Genomic DNA, 17,175 nt, shown 5'->3' with positions numbered 1-17,175 from the left:
GCATACTACTTTAAAGAGGGAGCCCGGCTAGCTCAGTCGGTAGAGCATGAGACTCTTAATCCCGGCTAGCTCAGTCGGTAGAGCATGAGACTCTTAATCTCAGGGTCGTGGGTTCGAGCCCCACGTTGGGCGAAAACGAGTAATTTTTGCAGGATTATTTCATTGGCTCTCATAATATGGCAATTAATCTTGCATTAGACATGCAATAACTCCCAAAAATTGTATATCTTTGGTTTCCCATTGGTGGGAAATGTAACTTCAAGATTAGGTAGGGCATTAGTCTAGATTAACATACAGCGATATTACTCCTATTCAAGTACTAAACAGGCCAACCTGAACTGTAAAACATCCCCTAAGTGGAGGTAAGGCATCAGTTAGGAGTGAACTGAACACTCATGTAATGGGCAATTTGACTTCAAATAAAGTGTGGAAGGTATTAACATTACTTTTGAAATTTTATTCTGAGGAGAGCACACAGGGGAATTAGCTCAAATGGTAGAGCGCTCGCTTAGCATGCGAGAGGTAGCGGGATCGATGCCCGCATTCTAAAATGTACATACATTTTATTTTTAACTTGTCATTGCCAAGCTTGTTGCATAGTAAGAACAGATAAATCACAGATGGCTTTCATATATGGTCACATCATAACAACTAAAGAGATTTTATCAAAAGGGTTTAGGTATTCGTTAGCTTGTGAGAGCAATTTGAGTTCTTATGCAATTCCACAATGACATTTCCACAACTTCCATTTCAATTTTGTCTCATTTTACTTGACATTCTGTCCACTGAGGGATCTATAAATGATAAGTTCCTTGAAAAACAAGAGTTGAGGAATATCCAGGAACTGGTTTTCTTAATGAAAAATGTTCAGTTTGCATACTACTTTAAAGAGGGAGCCCGGCTAGCTCAGTCGGTAGAGAATGAGACTCTTAATCTCAGGGTCGTGGGTTCGAGCCCCATGTTGGGCGAAAATGTGTAATTTTTGCAGGATTATTTCATTGGCTCTCATAATATGGCAATTAATCTTGCATTAGACATGCAATAACTCCCAAAAATTGTATATCTTTGGTTTCCCATTGGTGGGAAATGTAACTTCAAGATTAGGTAGGGCATTAGTCTAGATTAACATACAGCGATATTACTCCTATTCAAGTACTAAACAGGCCAGCCTGAACTGTAAAACATCCCCTAAGTGAAGGTAAGGCATCAGTTAGGAGTGAACTGAACACTCATGTAATGGGCAATTTGACGTCAAATAAAGTGTGGTAGGCATTAACATTACTTTTGAAATGTTATTCTGAGGGAGCCCACAGGGGAATTAGCTCAAATGGTAGAGCGCTCGCTTAGCATGCGAGAGGTAGCGGGATCGATGCCCGCATTCTCCATTCTAAAATGTACATACATTTTATTTTTAACTTGTCATTGCCAAGCTTGTTGCATAGTAAGAACAGATAAATCACAGATGGCTTTCATATATGGTCACATCATAACAACTAAAGCGGTTTTATCAAAAGGGTTTAGGTATTCGTTAGCTTGTGAGAGCAATTTGAGTTCTTATGCAATCTCACAATGACATTTCCACAACTTCCATTTCAATTTTGTCTCATTTTACTTGACACTCTGTCCACTGAGGGATCTATAAATGATAAGTTCCTTGAAAAACAAGAGTTGAGGAATATCCAGGAACTGGTTTTCTTAATGAAAAACGATCAGTTTGCATACTACTTTAAAGAGGGAGCCCGGCTAGCTCAGTCGGTAGAGCATGAGACTCTCAATCCCGGCTAGCTCAGTCGGTAGAGCATGAGACTCTTAATCTCAGGGTCGTGGGTGCGAGCCCCACGTTGGGTGAAAACGAGTAAATTTTGCAGGATTATTTCATTGGCTCTCATAATATGGCAATTAATCTTGCATTAGACATGCAATAACTCCCCAAAAATATTATATCTTTGGTTTCCCATTGGTGGGAAATGTAACTTCAAGATTAGGTAGGGCATTAGTCTAGATTAACATACAGCGATATTACTCCTATTCAAGTACTAAACAGGCCAACCTGAACTGTAAAACATCCCCTAAGTGAAGGTATGGCATCAGTTAGGAGTGAACTGAACACTCATGTAATGGGCAATTTGACGTCAAATAAAGTGTGGTAGGCATTAACATTACTTTTGAAATGTTATTCTGAGGGCGCCCACAGGGGAATTAGCTCAAATGGTAGAGCGCTCGCTTAGCATGCGAGAGGTAGCGGGATCGATGCCCGCATTCTCCATTCTAAAATGTACATACATTTTATTTTTAACTTGTCATTGCCAAGCTTGTTGCATAGTAAGAACAGATAAATCACAGATGGCTTTCATATATGGTCACATCATAACAACTAAAGCGGTTTTATCAAAAGGGTTTAGGTATTCGTTAGCTTGTGAGAGCAATTTGAGTTCTTATGCAATCTCACAATGACATTTCCACAACTTCCATTTCAATTTTGTCTCATTTTACTTGACACTCTGTCCACTGAGGGATCTATAAATGATAAGTTCCTTGAAAAACAAGAGTTGAGGAATATCCAGGAACTGGTTTTCTTAATGAAAAACGATCAGTTTGCATACTACTTTAAAGAGGGAGCCAGGCTAGCTCAGTCGGTAGAGCATGAGACTCTTAATCCCGGCTAGCTCAGTCGGTAGAGCATGAGACTCTTAATCTCAGGATCGTGGGTGCGAGCCCCACGTTGGGCGAAAACGAGTAAATTTTGCAGGATTATTTCATTGGCTCTCATAATATGGCAATTAATCTTGCATTAGACATGCAATAACTCCCAAAAATTGTATATCTTTGGTTTTCCATTGGTGGGAAATGTAACTTCAAGATTAGGTAGGGCATTAGTCAAGATTAACATACAGCGATATTACTCCTATTCAAGTACTAAACAGGCCAACCTGAACTGTAAAACATCCCCTAAGTGGAGGTAAGGCATCAGTTAGGAGTGAACTGAACACTCATGTAATGGGCAATTTGACTTCAAATAAAGTGTGGAAGGCATTAACATTACTTTTGAAATTTTATTCTGAGGAGAGCACACAGGGGAATTACCTCAAATGGTAGAGCGCTCGCTTAGCATGCGAGAGGTAGTGGGATCGATGCCCGCATTCTCCATTCTAAAATGTACATACATTTCATTTTTAACTTGTCATTGCCAAGCTTGTTGCATAGTAAGAACAGATAAATCACAGATGGCTTTCATATATGCTCTTGCACTCTTGCAGTCGACTCCACCATGGCGGACACCCAGTTCAGGGACTGGATTTCCTCCTCCCTTGATAGTCTTATCCCCATCAAAAACCGAGAGGTGAAAAACAAAACCAAGAGCCATGCCCCCTGGTACAATTCTGATCTTAGAGTCCTGCGCAAAGTGTGCAAACAGGCTGAGAGAGCTTGGAGGAAAGATTGGCTCCACAGCAACAAGGATACTTATCGCAACGCGGTTAGACAATACAAGACTGCCTTGAAATCTGCGAAATCACTATTCTACGACAACAGAATAAAAACCTCGACCAACTCAGCCAAAGAATCCTACCAGATTGTCAAAGAGTTATTAAACATCCCTACAGCACCTCCCCCTCACTCCCCCGACACAGACAGAAGCAAGGATCTAGCAAAATACTTTGACTCTAAGATTCTACGGATACTGGACTCTCTTCCTACCATCAGCCCTCACATCCTGGCCACAGCGGATGATAATAATGGCCCACAGCTGAAAACTTTCAGAGCAGTTTCCCTCCTCGAGGTGACGGCCACGCTTGATAAAATGAAAAGTGGCTCCCCCCTGGACCCAGCCCCGGTCAGATTCCTAAAAAAGGTGTCCTCCACCATAGCCCCCATCATCAGGGACCTGATTAACTCTTCCCTAGCTAATGGAACGGTCCCCCCCAACTGGAAGAACGCAGTCGTGAAGGCTTTGCTGAAAAAGCCCCAATTAAACCCGGACGACATGTCCAATTACAGACCGATCTCATTGCTCCCCTGCATCAGTAAGATGGCTGAAAAACTAGTCAACTTACAGCTATCCCAATTTCTCGAAACCCACAACATCCTGCGCCAATCCCAAACTGGGTTTCGACCCGGCCATGGCACGGACACTGCACTCCTCGCTGTCATCGAGGAGGCAAGGTGTATCCTAGACTCAGGGGGATCAGTGGCAGTGATCCTCCTGGATCTTAGCGCCGCTTTCGATACGGTGGATCACCGTGTCCTGTTACATCGCCTGGCCAAGGCTGGAATTGTGGGTACGGCGCGAGCATGGATCGAATCCTTCCTCTCCCATCGATCCTTTCAGGTGTGGGACGGTAACTCCCGGTCAGATCCTCTTCCACTGAAAAACGGAGTTCCCCAGGGTTCGTCGCTCAGCCCTACCCTTTTTAATGTCTATATGGCGCCCCTGGAAGACGTAGTGGCCCCATATGGCATAAAAATAATCAACTACGCTGACGACACCCAACTTGTTGTATCCCTGTCCCACCTGGATAATCATCCGGACAGTTTGCTTCACTGTCTCCAGGACATTCATACCTGGATGTGTGACTCGGCCTTGAAGCTGAACGGCGCAAAGACCGAGATTATGCTCCTAGGCAATAAACGGACGACCTTGCCGCCTACGTCCTGGCCCGACACCTTCGGTGAAATCCCCTCTCCTAAAAATGAAATCAAGACTCTAGGAGTTTGGTTAGAACCGGACCTCACCATGAAAATACAGGCAACCAAGACAGCAGGCACCTGCTTCGGTCTACTACGGTCTGTTCGCAAGATCCTGCCTCTTCTCCCCCTCCCTTCCAGGAAACTACTTGTCCAGGGCCTTGTCTTGGCACGGCTCGACTACAGCAATGCCATTTATCTGGGGGCCCCTGAGTACACCTTGGCCAAACTCCAACGTACCCAGAATGCGGCGGCCAGGCTCATTATGAACCTTTCCCCTAGATTGTCGGCTAAGCCCGCCCTGAAAGCCCTACACTGGCTCCCTGTTCGCCAGAGAGTAGAGTTTAAGGCCCTATGTACCACCCACAAGCTCATGAATGGAGCTGGCCCTGACGCGCTTAAACATATGGTTACCCCATACAAAGCCTCAAGATCCCTTCGCTCCGACGCCGAACATCTTGCTACGGTGCCCAAATTCAAGAAGGCTCGTTCCGGCGGACGCCGCTTCTCGGTCAAAGCCTCCACAGCTTGGAACCTTCTCCCCCTCAGCCTACGTCTGGAACCCTCCCACATAGTGTTCCGTAGGAAACTTAAAACATTCCTGTTTCCCAATTAAAACACTCCCTCCCCCCTCCCCTCTGGATATCGTCAGGTTTATAGCGCGGGGATGCCTACGGGTCACCAGGCGCTCTAGAAATCGCGAAAATAAAATAAATAAATAAAATAAATATGGTCACATCATAACAACTAAAGGGGTTTTATCAAAAGGGTTTAGGTATTCGTTAGCTTGTGAGAGCAATTTGAGTTCTTATGCAATCTCACAATGACATTTCGACAACTTCCATTTCAATTTTGTCTCATTTTACTTGACACTCTGTCCACTGAGGGATCTATAAATGATAAGTTCCTTGAAAAACAAGAGTTGAGGAATATCCAGGAACTGGTTTTCTTAATGAAAAACGATCAGTTTGCATACTACTTTAAAGAGGGAGCCCGGCTAGCTCAGTCGGTAGAGCATGAGACTCTTAATCTCAGGATCGTGGGTTCGCGCCCCACGTTGGGCGAAAACGTGTAATTTTTTCAGGATTATTTCATTGGCTCTCATATTATGGCAATTAATCTTGCATTAGACATGCAATAACTCCCAAAAATTGTATATCTTTGGTTTCCCATTGGTGGGAAATGTAACTTCAAGATTAGGTAGGGCATTAGTCTAGATTAACATACAGCGATATTACTCCTATTCAAGTACTAAACAGGCCAACCTGAACTGTAAAACATCCCCTAAGTGAAGGTAAGGCATCAGTTAGGAGTGAACTGAACACTCATGTAATGGGCAATTTGACGTCAAAGAAAGTGTGGTAGGCATTAACATTACTTTTGAAATGTTATTCTGAGGGAGCCCATGGGGAATTAGCTCAAATGGTAGAGCGCTCGCTTAGCATGCGAGAGGTAGCGGGATCGATGCCCGCATTCTCCATTCTAAAATGTACATACATTTTATTTTTAACTTGTCATTGCCAAGCTTGTTGCATAGTAAGAACAGATAAATCACAGATGGCTTTCATATATGGTCACATCATAACAACTAAAGCGGTTTTATCAAAAGGGTTTAGGTATTCGTTAGCTTGTGAGAGCAATTTGAGTTCTTATGCAATCTCACAATGACATTTCCACAACTTCCATTTCAATTTTGTCTCATTTTACTTGACACTCTGTCCACTGAGGGATTTATAAATGATAAGTTCCTTGAAAAACAAGAGTTGAGGAATATCCAGGAACTGGTTTTCTTAATGAAAAACGATCAGTTTGCATACTACTTTAAAGAGGGAGCCCGGCTAGCTCAGTCGGTAGAGCAAGAGACTCTTAATCCCGGCTAGCTCAGTCGGTAGAGCATGAGACTCTTAATCTCAGGGTCGTGGGTTCGAGCCCCACGTTGGGCGAAAACGAGTAATTTTTGCAGGATTATTTCATTGGCTCTCATAATATGGCAATTAATCTTGCATTAGACATGCAATAACTCCCAAAAATTGTATATCTTTGGTTTCCCTTTGGTGGGAAATGTAACTTCAAGATTAGGTAGGGCATTAGTCTAGATTAACATACAGCGATATTACTCCTATTCAAGTACTAAACAGGCCAACCTGAACTGTAAAACATCCCCTAAGTGGAGGTAAGGCATCAGTTAGGAGTGAACTGAACACTGATGTAATGGGCAATTTGACTTCAAATAAAGTGTGGAAGGCATTAACATTACTTTTGAAATGTTATTCTGAGGAGAGCACACAGGGGAATTAGCTCAAATGGTAGAGCGCTCGCTTAGCATGCGAGAGGTAGCGGGATCGATGCCCGCATTCTCCATTCTAAAATGTACATACATTTTATTTTTAACTTGTCATTGCCAAGCTTGTTGCATAGTAAGAACAGATAAATCACAGATGGCTTTCATATATGGTCACATCATAACAACTAAAGCGGTTTTATCAAAAGGGTTTAGGTATTCGTTAGCTTGTGAGAGCAATTTGAGTTCTTATGCAATCTCACAATGACATTTCCACAACTTCCATTTCAATTTTGTCTCATTTTACTTGACACTCTGTCCACTGAGGGATCTATAAATGATAAGTTCCTTGAAAAACAAGAGTTGAGGAATATCCAGGAACTGGTTTTCTTAATGAAAAACGATCAGTTTGCATACTACTTTAAAGAGGGAGCCCGGCTAGCTCAGTCGGTAGAGCATGAGACTCTCAATCCCGGCTAGCTCAGTCGGTAGAGCATGAGACTCTTAATCTCAGGGTCGTGGGTGCGAGCCCCACGTTGGGCGAAAACGAGTAAATTTTGCAGGATTATTTCATTGGCTCTCATAATATGGCAATTAATCTTGCATTAGACATGCAATAACTCCCAAAAATTGTATATCTTTGGTTTCCCATTGGTGGGAAATGTAACTTCAAGATTAGGTAGGGCATTAGTCTAGATTAACATACAGCGATATTACTCCTATTCAAGTACTAAACAGGCCAACCTGAACTGTAAAACATCCCCTAAGTGAAGGTATGGCATCAGTTAGGAGTGAACTGAACACTCATGTAATGGGCAATTTGACGTCAAATAAAGTGTGGTAGGCATTAACATTACTTTTGAAATGTTATTCTGAGGGCGCCCACAGGGGAATTAGCTCAAATGGTAGAGCGCTCGCTTAGCATGCGAGAGGTAGCGGGATCGATGCCCGCATTCTCCATTCTAAAATGTACATACATTTTATTTTTAACTTGTCATTGCCAAGCTTGTTGCATAGTAAGAACAGATAAATCACAGATGGCTTTCATATATGGTCACATCATAACAACTAAAGCGGTTTTATCAAAAGGGTTTAGGTATTCGTTAGCTTGTGAGAGCAATTTGAGTTCTTATGCAATCTCACAATGACATTTCCACAACTTCCATTTCAATTTTGTCTCATTTTACTTGACACTCTGTCCACTGAGGGATCTATAAATGATAAGTTCCTTGAAAAACAAGAGTTGAGGAATATCCAGGAACTGGTTTTCTTAATGAAAAACGATCAGTTTGCATACTACTTTAAAGAGGGAGCCCGGCTAGCTCAGTCGGTAGAGCATGAGACTCTTAATCCCGGCTAGCTCAGTCGGTAGAGCATGAGACTCTTAATCTCAGGGTCGTGGGTGCGAGCCCCACGTTGGGCGAAAACGAGTAAATTTTGCAGGATTATTTCATTGGCTCTCATAATATGGCAATTAATCTTGCATTAGACATGCAATAACTCCCAAAAATTGTATATCTTTGGTTTTCCATTGGTGGGAAATGTAACTTCAAGATTAGGTAGGGCATTAGTCAAGATTAACATACAGCGATATTACTCCTATTCAAGTACTAAACAGGCCAACCTGAACTGTAAAACATCCCCTAAGTGGAGGTAAGGCATCAGTTAGGAGTGAACTGAACACTCATGTAATGGGCAATTTGACTTCAAATAAAGTGTGGAAGGCATTAACATTACTTTTGAAATTTTATTCTGAGGAGAGCACACAGGGGAATTAGCTCAAATGGTAGAGCGCTCGCTTAGCATGCGAGAGGTAGTGGGATCGATGCCCGCATTCTCCATTCTAAAATGTACATACATTTCATTTTTAACTTGTCATTGCCAAGCTTGTTGCATAGTAAGAACAGATAAATCACAGATGGCTTTCATATATGGTCACATCATAACAACTAAAGGGGTTTTATCAAAAGGGTTTAGGTATTCGTTAGCTTGTGAGAGCAATTTGAGTTCTTATGCAATCTCACAATGACATTTCCACAACTTCCATTTCAATTTTGTCTCATTTTACTTGACACTCTGTCCACTGAGGGATCTATAAATGATAAGTTCCTTGAAAAACAAGAGTTGAGGAATATCCAGGAACTGGTTTTCTTAATGAAAAACGATCAGTTTGCATACTACTTTAAAGAGGGAGCCCGGCTATCTCAGTCGGTAGAGCATGAGACTCTTAATCTCAGGGTCGTGGGTTCGAGCCCCACGTTGGGCGAAAACGCGTAATTTTTGCAGGATTATTTCATTGGCTCTCATAATATGGCAATTAATCTTGCATTAGACATGCAATAACTCCCTAAAATTGTATATCTTTGGTTTCCCATTGCTGGGAAATGTAACTTTAAGATTAGGTAGGGCATTAGTCTAGATTAACATACAGCGATATTACTCCTATTCAAGTACTAAACAGGCCAACCTGAACTGTAAAACATCCCCTAAGTGAAGGTAAGGCATCAGTTAGGAGTGAACTGAACACTCATGTAATGGGCAATTTGACGTCAAATAAAGTGTGGTAGGCATTAACATTACTTTTGAAATGTTATTCTGAGGGAGTCCACAGGGGAATTAGCTCAAATGGTAGAGCGCTCGCTTAGCATGCGAGAGGTAGCGGGATCGATGCCCGCATTCTCCATTCTAAAATGTACATACATTTTATTTTTAACTTGTCATTGCCAAGCTTGTTGCATAGTAAGAACAGATAAATCACAGATGGCTTTCATATATGGTCACATCATAACAACTAAAGCGGTTTTATCAAAAGGGTTTAGGTATTCGTTAGCTTGTGAGAGCAATTTGAGTTCTTATGCAATCTCACAATGACATTTCGACAACTTCCATTTCAATTTTGTCTCATTTTACTTGACACTCTGTCCACTGAGGGATCTATAAATGATAAGTTCCTTGAAAAACAAGAGTTGAGGAATATCCAGGAACTGGTTTTCTTAATGAAAAACGATCAGTTTGCATACTACTTTAAAGAGGGAGCCCGGCTAGCTCAGTCGGTAGAGCATGAGACTCTTAATCTCAGGATCGTGGGTTCGCGCCCCACGTTGGGCGAAAACGTGTAATTTTTTCAGGATTATTTCATTGGCTCTCATATTATGGCAATTAATCTTGCATTAGACATGCAATAACTCCCAAAAATTGTATATCTTTGGTTTCCCATTGGTGGGAAATGTAACTTCAAGATTAGGTAGGGCATTAGTCTAGATTAACATACAGCGATATTACTCCTATTCAAGTACTAAACAGGCCAACCTGAACTGTAAAACATCCCCTAAGTGAAGGTAAGGCATCAGTTAGGAGTGAACTGAACACTCATGTAATGGGCAATTTGACGTCAAAGAAAGTGTGGTAGGCATTAACATTACTTTTGAAATGTTATTCTGAGGGAGCCCATGGGGAATTAGCTCAAATGGTAGAGCGCTCGCTTAGCATGCGAGAGGTAGCGGGATCGATGCCCGCATTCTCCATTCTAAAATGTACATACATTTTATTTTTAACTTGTCATTGGCAAGCTTGTTGCATAGTAAGAACAGATAAATCACAGATGGCTTTCATATATGGTCACATCATAACAACTAAAGCGGTTTTATCAAAAGGGTTTAGGTATTCGTTAGCTTGTGAGAGCAATTTGAGTTCTTATGCAATCTCACAATGACATTTCGACAACTTCCATTTCAATTTTGTCTCATTTTACTTGACACTCTGTCCACTGAGGGATCTATAAATGATAAGTTCCTTGAAAAACAAGAGTTGAGGAATATCCAGGAACTGGTTTTCTTAATGAAAAACGATCAGTTTGCATACTACTTTAAAGAGGGAGCCCGGCTAGCTCAGTCGGTAGAGCATGAGACTCTTAATCTCAGGATCGTGGGTTCGCGCCCCACGTTGGGCGAAAACGTGTAATTTTTTCAGGATTATTTCATTGGCTCTCATATTATGGCAATTAATCTTGCATTAGACATGCAATAACTCCCAAAAATTGTATATCTTTGGTTTCCCATTGGTGGGAAATGTAACTTCAAGATTAGGTAGGGCATTAGTCTAGATTAACATACAGCGATATTACTCCTATTCAAGTACTAAACAGGCCAACCTGAACTGTAAAACATCCCCTAAGTGAAGGTAAGGCATCAGTTAGGAGTGAACTGAACACTCATGTAATGGGCAATTTGACGTCAAAGAAAGTGTGGTAGGCATTAACATTACTTTTGAAATGTTATTCTGAGGGAGCCCATGGGGAATTAGCTCAAATGGTAGAGCGCTCGCTTAGCATGCGAGAGGTAGCGGGATCGATGCCCGCATTCTCCATTCTAAAATGTACATACATTTTATTTTTAACTTGTCATTGCCAAGCTTGTTGCATAGTAAGAACAGATAAATCACAGATGGCTTTCATATATGGTCACATCATAACAACTAAAGCGGTTTTATCAAAAGGGTTTAGGTATTCGTTAGCTTGTGAGAGCAATTTGAGTTCTTATGCAATCTCACAATGACATTTCCACAACTTCCATTTCAATTTTGTCTCATTTTACTTGACACTCTGTCCACTGAGGGATTTATAAATGATAAGTTCCTTGAAAAACAAGAGTTGAGGAATATCCAGGAACTGGTTTTCTTAATGAAAAACGATCAGTTTGCATACTACTTTAAAGAGGGAGCCCGGCTAGCTCAGTCGGTAGAGCAAGAGACTCTTAATCCCGGCTAGCTCAGTCGGTAGAGCATGAGACTCTTAATCTCAGGGTCGTGGGTTCGAGCCCCACGTTGGGCGAAAACGAGTAATTTTTGCAGGATTATTTCATTGGCTCTCATAATATGGCAATTAATCTTGCATTAGACATGCAATAACTCCCAAAAATTGTATATCTTTGGTTTCCCTTTGGTGGGAAATGTAACTTCAAGATTAGGTAGGGCATTAGTCTAGATTAACATACAGCGATATTACTCCTATTCAAGTACTAAACAGGCCAACCTGAACTGTAAAACATCCCCTAAGTGGAGGTAAGGCATCAGTTAGGAGTGAACTGAACACTGATGTAATGGGCAATTTGACTTCAAATAAAGTGTGGAAGGCATTAACATTACTTTTGAAATGTTATTCTGAGGAGAGCACACAGGGGAATTAGCTCAAATGGTAGAGCGCTCGCTTAGCATGCGAGAGGTAGCGGGATCGATGCCCGCATTCTCCATTCTAAAATGTACATACATTTTATTTTTAACTTGTCATTGCCAAGCTTGTTGCATAGTAAGAACAGATAAATCACAGATGGCTTTCATATATGGTCACATCATAACAACTAAAGCGGTTTTATCAAAAGGGTTTAGGTATTCGTTAGCTTGTGAGAGCAATTTGAGTTCTTATGCAATCTCACAATGACATTTCCACAACTTCCATTTCAATTTTGTCTCATTTTACTTGACACTCTGTCCACTGAGGGATCTATAAATGATAAGTTCCTTGAAAAACAAGAGTTGAGGAATATCCAGGAACTGGTTTTCTTAATGAAAAACGATCAGTTTGCATACTACTTTAAAGAGGGAGCCCGGCTAGCTCAGTCGGTAGAGCATGAGACTCTCAATCCCGGCTAGCTCAGTCGGTAGAGCATGAGACTCTTAATCTCAGGGTCGTGGGTGCGAGCCCCACGTTGGGCGAAAACGAGTAAATTTTGCAGGATTATTTCATTGGCTCTCATAATATGGCAATTAATCTTGCATTAGACATGCAATAACTCCCAAAAATTGTATATCTTTGGTTTCCCATTGGTGGGAAATGTAACTTCAAGATTAGGTAGGGCATTAGTCTAGATTAACATACAGCGATATTACTCCTATTCAAGTACTAAACAGGCCAACCTGAACTGTAAAACATCCCCTAAGTGAAGGTATGGCATCAGTTAGGAGTGAACTGAACACTCATGTAATGGGCAATTTGACGTCAAATAAAGTGTGGTAGGCATTAACATTACTTTTGAAATGTTATTCTGAGGGCGCCCACAGGGGAATTAGCTCAAATGGTAGAGCGCTCGCTTAGCATGCGAGAGGTAGCGGGATCGATGCCCGCATTCTCCATTCTAAAATGTACATACATTTTATTTTTAACTTGTCATTGCCAAGCTTGTTGCATAGTAAGAACAGATAAATCACAGATGGCTTTCATATATGGTCACATCATAACAACTAAAGCGGTTTTATCAAAAGGGTTTAGGTATTCGTTAGCTTGTGAGAGCAATTTGAGTTCTTATGCAATCTCACAATGACATTTCCACAACTTCCATTTCAATTTTGTCTCATTTTACTTGACACTCTGTCCACTGAGGGATCTATAAATGATAAGTTCCTTGAAAAACAAGAGTTGAGGAATATCCAGGAACTGGTTTTCTTAATGAAAAACGATCAGTTTGCATACTACTTTAAAGAGGGAGCCCGGCTAGCTCAGTCGGTAGAGCATGAGACTCTTAATCCCGGCTAGCTCAGTCGGTAGAGCATGAGACTCTTAATCTCAGGGTCGTGGGTGCGAGCCCCACGTTGGGCGAAAACGAGTAAATTTTGCAGGATTATTTCATTGGCTCTCATAATATGGCAATTAATCTTGCATTAGACATGCAATAACTCCCAAAAATTGTATATCTTTGGTTTTCCATTGGTGGGAAATGTAACTTCAAGATTAGGTAGGGCATTAGTCAAGATTAACATACAGCGATATTACTCCTATTCAAGTACTAAACAGGCCAACCTGAACTGTAAAACATCCCCTAAGTGGAGGTAAGGCATCAGTTAGGAGTGAACTGAACACTCATGTAATGGGCAATTTGACTTCAAATAAAGTGTGGAAGGCATTAACATTACTTTTGAAATTTTATTCTGAGGAGAGCACACAGGGGAATTAGCTCAAATGGTAGAGCGCTCGCTTAGCATGCGAGAGGTAGTGGGATCGATGCCCGCATTCTCCATTCTAAAATGTACATACATTTCATTTTTAACTTGTCATTGCCAAGCTTGTTGCATAGTAAGAACAGATAAATCACAGATGGCTTTCATATATGGTCACATCATAACAACTAAAGGGGTTTTATCAAAAGGGTTTAGGTATTCGTTAGCTTGTGAGAGCAATTTGAGTTCTTATGCAATCTCACAATGACATTTCCACAACTTCCATTTCAATTTTGTCTCATTTTACTTGACACTCTGTCCACTGAGGGATCTATAAATGATAAGTTCCTTGAAAAACAAGAGTTGAGGAATATCCAGGAACTGGTTTTCTTAATGAAAAACGATCAGTTTGCATACTACTTTAAAGAGGGAGCCCGGCTATCTCAGTCGGTAGAGCATGAGACTCTTAATCTCAGGGTCGTGGGTTCGAGCCCCACGTTGGGCGAAAACGCGTAATTTTTGCAGGATTATTTCATTGGCTCTCATAATATGGCAATTAATCTTGCATTAGACATGCAATAACTCCCTAAAATTGTATATCTTTGGTTTCCCATTGCTGGGAAATGTAACTTTAAGATTAGGTAGGGCATTAGTCTAGATTAACATACAGCGATATTACTCCTATTCAAGTACTAAACAGGCCAACCTGAACTGTAAAACATCCCCTAAGTGAAGGTAAGGCATCAGTTAGGAGTGAACTGAACACTCATGTAATGGGCAATTTGACGTCAAATAAAGTGTGGTAGGCATTAACATTACTTTTGAAATGTTATTCTGAGGGAGTCCACAGGGGAATTAGCTCAAATGGTAGAGCGCTCGCTTAGCATGCGAGAGGTAGCGGGATCGATGCCCGCATTCTCCATTCTAAAATGTACATACATTTTATTTTTAACTTGTCATTGGCAAGCTTGTTGCATAGTAAGAACAGATAAATCACAGATGGCTTTCATATATGGTCACATCATAACAACTAAAGCGGTTTTATCAAAAGGGTTTAGGTATTCGTTAGCTTGTGAGAGCAATTTGAGTTCTTATGCAATCTCACAATGACATTTCGACAACTTCCATTTCAATTTTGTCTCATTTTACTTGACACTCTGTCCACTGAGGGATCTATAAATGATAAGTTCCTTGAAAAACAAGAGTTGAGGAATATCCAGGAACTGGTTTTCTTAATGAAAAACGATCAGTTTGCATACTACTTTAAAGAGGGAGCCCGGCTAGCTCAGTCGGTAGAGCATGAGACTCTTAATCTCAGGATCGTGGGTTCGCGCCCCACGTTGGGCGAAAACGTGTAATTTTTTCAGGATTATTTCATTGGCTCTCATATTATGGCAATTAATCTTGCATTAGACATGCAATAACTCCCAAAAATTGTATATCTTTGGTTTCCCATTGGTGGGAAATGTAACTTCAAGATTAGGTAGGGCATTAGTCTAGATTAACATACAGCGATATTACTCCTATTCAAGTACTAAACAGGCCAACCTGAACTGTAAAACATCCCCTAAGTGAAGGTAAGGCATCAGTTAGGAGTGAACTGAACACTCATGTAATGGGCAATTTGACGTCAAAGAAAGTGTGGTAGGCATTAACATTACTTTTGAAATGTTATTCTGAGGGAGCCCATGGGGAATTAGCTCAAATGGTAGAGCGCTCGCTTAGCATGCGAGAGGTAGCGGGATCGATGCCCGCATTCTCCATTCTAAAATGTACATACATTTTATTTTTAACTTGTCATTGCCAAGCTTGTTGCATAGTAAGAACAGATAAATCACAGATGGCTTTCATATATGGTCACATCATAACAACTAAAGCGGTTTTATCAAAAGGGTTTAGGTATTCGTTAGCTTGTGAGAGCAATTTGAGTTCTTATGCAATCTCACAATGACATTTCCACAACTTCCATTTCAATTTTGTCTCATTTTACTTGACACTCTGTCCACTGAGGGATTTATAAATGATAAGTTCCTTGAAAAACAAGAGTTGAGGAATATCCAGGAACTGGTTTTCTTAATGAAAAACGATCAGTTTGCATACTACTTTAAAGAGGGAGCCCGGCTAGCTCAGTCGGTAGAGCAAGAGACTCTTAATCCCGGCTAGCTCAGTCGGTAGAGCATGAGACTCTTAATCTCAGGGTCGTGGGTTCGAGCCCCACGTTGGGCGAAAACGAGTAATTTTTGCAGGATTATTTCATTGGCTCTCATAATATGGCAATTAATCTTGCATTAGACATGCAATAACTCCCAAAAATTGTATATCTTTGGTTTCCCTTTGGTGGGAAATGTAACTTCAAGATTAGGTAGGGCATTAGTCTAGATTAACATACAGCGATATTACTCCTATTCAAGTACTAAACAGGCCAACCTGAACTGTAAAACATCCCCTAAGTGGAGGTAAGGCATCAGTTAGGAGTGAACTGAACACTGATGTAATGGGCAATTTGACTTCAAATAAAGTGTGGAAGGCATTAACATTACTTTTGAAATGTTATTCTGAGGAGAGCACACAGGGGAATTAGCTCAAATGGTAGAGCGCTCGCTTAGCATGCGAGAGGTAGCGGGATCGATGCCCGCATTCTCCATTCTAAAATGTACATACATTTTATTTTTAACTTGTCATTGCCAAGCTTGTTGCATAGTAAGAACAGATAAATCACAGATGGCTTTCATATATGGTCACATCATAACAACTAAAGCGGTTTTATCAAAAGGGTTTAGGTATTCGTTAGCTTGTGAGAGCAATTTGAGTTCTTATGCAATCTCACAATGACATTTCCACAACTTCCATTTCAATTTTGTCTCATTTTACTTGACACTCTGTCCACTGAGGGATCTATAAATGATAAGTTCCTTGAAAAACAAGAGTTGAGGAATATCCAGGAACTGGTTTTCTTAATGAAAAACGATCAGTTTGCATACTACTTTAAAGAGGGAGCCCGGCTAGCTCAGTCGGTAGAGCATGAGACTCTCAATCCCGGCTAGCTCAGTCGGTAGAGCATGAGACTCTTAATCTCAGGGTCGTGGGTGCGAGCCCCACGTTGGGCGAAAACGAGTAAATTTTGCAGGATTATTTCATTGGCTCTCATAATATGGCAATTAATCTTGCATTAGACATGCAATAACTCCCAAAAATTGTATATCTTTGGTTTCCCATTGGTGGGAAATGTAACTTCAAGATTAGGTAGGGCATTAGTCTAGATTAACATACAGCGATATTACTCC

The 17,175-nt window shown here is 41.0% G+C and overlaps 21 non-coding genes across 21 annotated transcripts; all 21 read left to right on the top strand.

Annotated features, from left to right (window-relative positions):
- Positions 1-59: 59 nt before the first annotated feature.
- On the top strand, positions 60-132 carry TRNAK-CUU (transfer RNA lysine (anticodon CUU)). The gene has a single exon. It is a non-coding gene; the product is annotated as a tRNA-Lys (tRNA).
- Positions 133-1,312: 1,180 nt separating this feature from the next.
- Positions 1,313-1,385, top strand: TRNAA-AGC (transfer RNA alanine (anticodon AGC)). The gene has a single exon. It is a non-coding gene; the product is annotated as a tRNA-Ala (tRNA).
- An 808-nt stretch (positions 1,386-2,193) lies between these two features.
- TRNAA-AGC (transfer RNA alanine (anticodon AGC)) lies at positions 2,194-2,266 on the top strand. Its single transcript has one exon. It is a non-coding gene; the product is annotated as a tRNA-Ala (tRNA).
- Positions 2,267-6,090: 3,824 nt separating this feature from the next.
- Positions 6,091-6,163, top strand: TRNAA-AGC (transfer RNA alanine (anticodon AGC)). The gene has a single exon. It is a non-coding gene; the product is annotated as a tRNA-Ala (tRNA).
- A 390-nt stretch (positions 6,164-6,553) lies between these two features.
- Positions 6,554-6,626, top strand: TRNAK-CUU (transfer RNA lysine (anticodon CUU)). The gene has a single exon. It is a non-coding gene; the product is annotated as a tRNA-Lys (tRNA).
- Positions 6,627-6,971: 345 nt separating this feature from the next.
- TRNAA-AGC (transfer RNA alanine (anticodon AGC)) lies at positions 6,972-7,044 on the top strand. The gene has a single exon. It is a non-coding gene; the product is annotated as a tRNA-Ala (tRNA).
- Positions 7,045-7,851: 807 nt separating this feature from the next.
- TRNAA-AGC (transfer RNA alanine (anticodon AGC)) lies at positions 7,852-7,924 on the top strand. Its single transcript has one exon. It is a non-coding gene; the product is annotated as a tRNA-Ala (tRNA).
- Positions 7,925-8,732: 808 nt separating this feature from the next.
- Positions 8,733-8,805, top strand: TRNAA-AGC (transfer RNA alanine (anticodon AGC)). The gene has a single exon. It is a non-coding gene; the product is annotated as a tRNA-Ala (tRNA).
- Positions 8,806-9,157: 352 nt separating this feature from the next.
- Positions 9,158-9,230, top strand: TRNAK-CUU (transfer RNA lysine (anticodon CUU)). Its single transcript has one exon. It is a non-coding gene; the product is annotated as a tRNA-Lys (tRNA).
- Positions 9,231-9,574: 344 nt separating this feature from the next.
- TRNAA-AGC (transfer RNA alanine (anticodon AGC)) lies at positions 9,575-9,647 on the top strand. The gene has a single exon. It is a non-coding gene; the product is annotated as a tRNA-Ala (tRNA).
- Positions 9,648-10,415: 768 nt separating this feature from the next.
- Positions 10,416-10,488, top strand: TRNAA-AGC (transfer RNA alanine (anticodon AGC)). The gene has a single exon. It is a non-coding gene; the product is annotated as a tRNA-Ala (tRNA).
- Positions 10,489-11,256: 768 nt separating this feature from the next.
- TRNAA-AGC (transfer RNA alanine (anticodon AGC)) lies at positions 11,257-11,329 on the top strand. Its single transcript has one exon. It is a non-coding gene; the product is annotated as a tRNA-Ala (tRNA).
- Positions 11,330-11,719: 390 nt separating this feature from the next.
- On the top strand, positions 11,720-11,792 carry TRNAK-CUU (transfer RNA lysine (anticodon CUU)). The gene has a single exon. It is a non-coding gene; the product is annotated as a tRNA-Lys (tRNA).
- Positions 11,793-12,137: 345 nt separating this feature from the next.
- Positions 12,138-12,210, top strand: TRNAA-AGC (transfer RNA alanine (anticodon AGC)). Its single transcript has one exon. It is a non-coding gene; the product is annotated as a tRNA-Ala (tRNA).
- Positions 12,211-13,017: 807 nt separating this feature from the next.
- Positions 13,018-13,090, top strand: TRNAA-AGC (transfer RNA alanine (anticodon AGC)). Its single transcript has one exon. It is a non-coding gene; the product is annotated as a tRNA-Ala (tRNA).
- An 808-nt stretch (positions 13,091-13,898) lies between these two features.
- On the top strand, positions 13,899-13,971 carry TRNAA-AGC (transfer RNA alanine (anticodon AGC)). Its single transcript has one exon. It is a non-coding gene; the product is annotated as a tRNA-Ala (tRNA).
- Positions 13,972-14,323: 352 nt separating this feature from the next.
- On the top strand, positions 14,324-14,396 carry TRNAK-CUU (transfer RNA lysine (anticodon CUU)). The gene has a single exon. It is a non-coding gene; the product is annotated as a tRNA-Lys (tRNA).
- A 344-nt stretch (positions 14,397-14,740) lies between these two features.
- TRNAA-AGC (transfer RNA alanine (anticodon AGC)) lies at positions 14,741-14,813 on the top strand. Its single transcript has one exon. It is a non-coding gene; the product is annotated as a tRNA-Ala (tRNA).
- Positions 14,814-15,581: 768 nt separating this feature from the next.
- TRNAA-AGC (transfer RNA alanine (anticodon AGC)) lies at positions 15,582-15,654 on the top strand. Its single transcript has one exon. It is a non-coding gene; the product is annotated as a tRNA-Ala (tRNA).
- A 390-nt stretch (positions 15,655-16,044) lies between these two features.
- Positions 16,045-16,117, top strand: TRNAK-CUU (transfer RNA lysine (anticodon CUU)). The gene has a single exon. It is a non-coding gene; the product is annotated as a tRNA-Lys (tRNA).
- A 345-nt stretch (positions 16,118-16,462) lies between these two features.
- On the top strand, positions 16,463-16,535 carry TRNAA-AGC (transfer RNA alanine (anticodon AGC)). Its single transcript has one exon. It is a non-coding gene; the product is annotated as a tRNA-Ala (tRNA).
- The last annotated feature ends 640 nt before the right edge of the window (positions 16,536-17,175 follow it).

Source organism: Lissotriton helveticus, chromosome 1_2 (assembly GCF_964261635.1).
Source record: "Lissotriton helveticus chromosome 1_2, aLisHel1.1, whole genome shotgun sequence".
In the NCBI taxonomy this organism is placed as follows: Eukaryota; Metazoa; Chordata; class Amphibia; order Caudata; family Salamandridae; genus Lissotriton; species Lissotriton helveticus.
The sequence above is the reverse complement of the archived record's forward strand: the minus strand, read 5'-3'. Positions and strand labels throughout refer to the sequence as shown.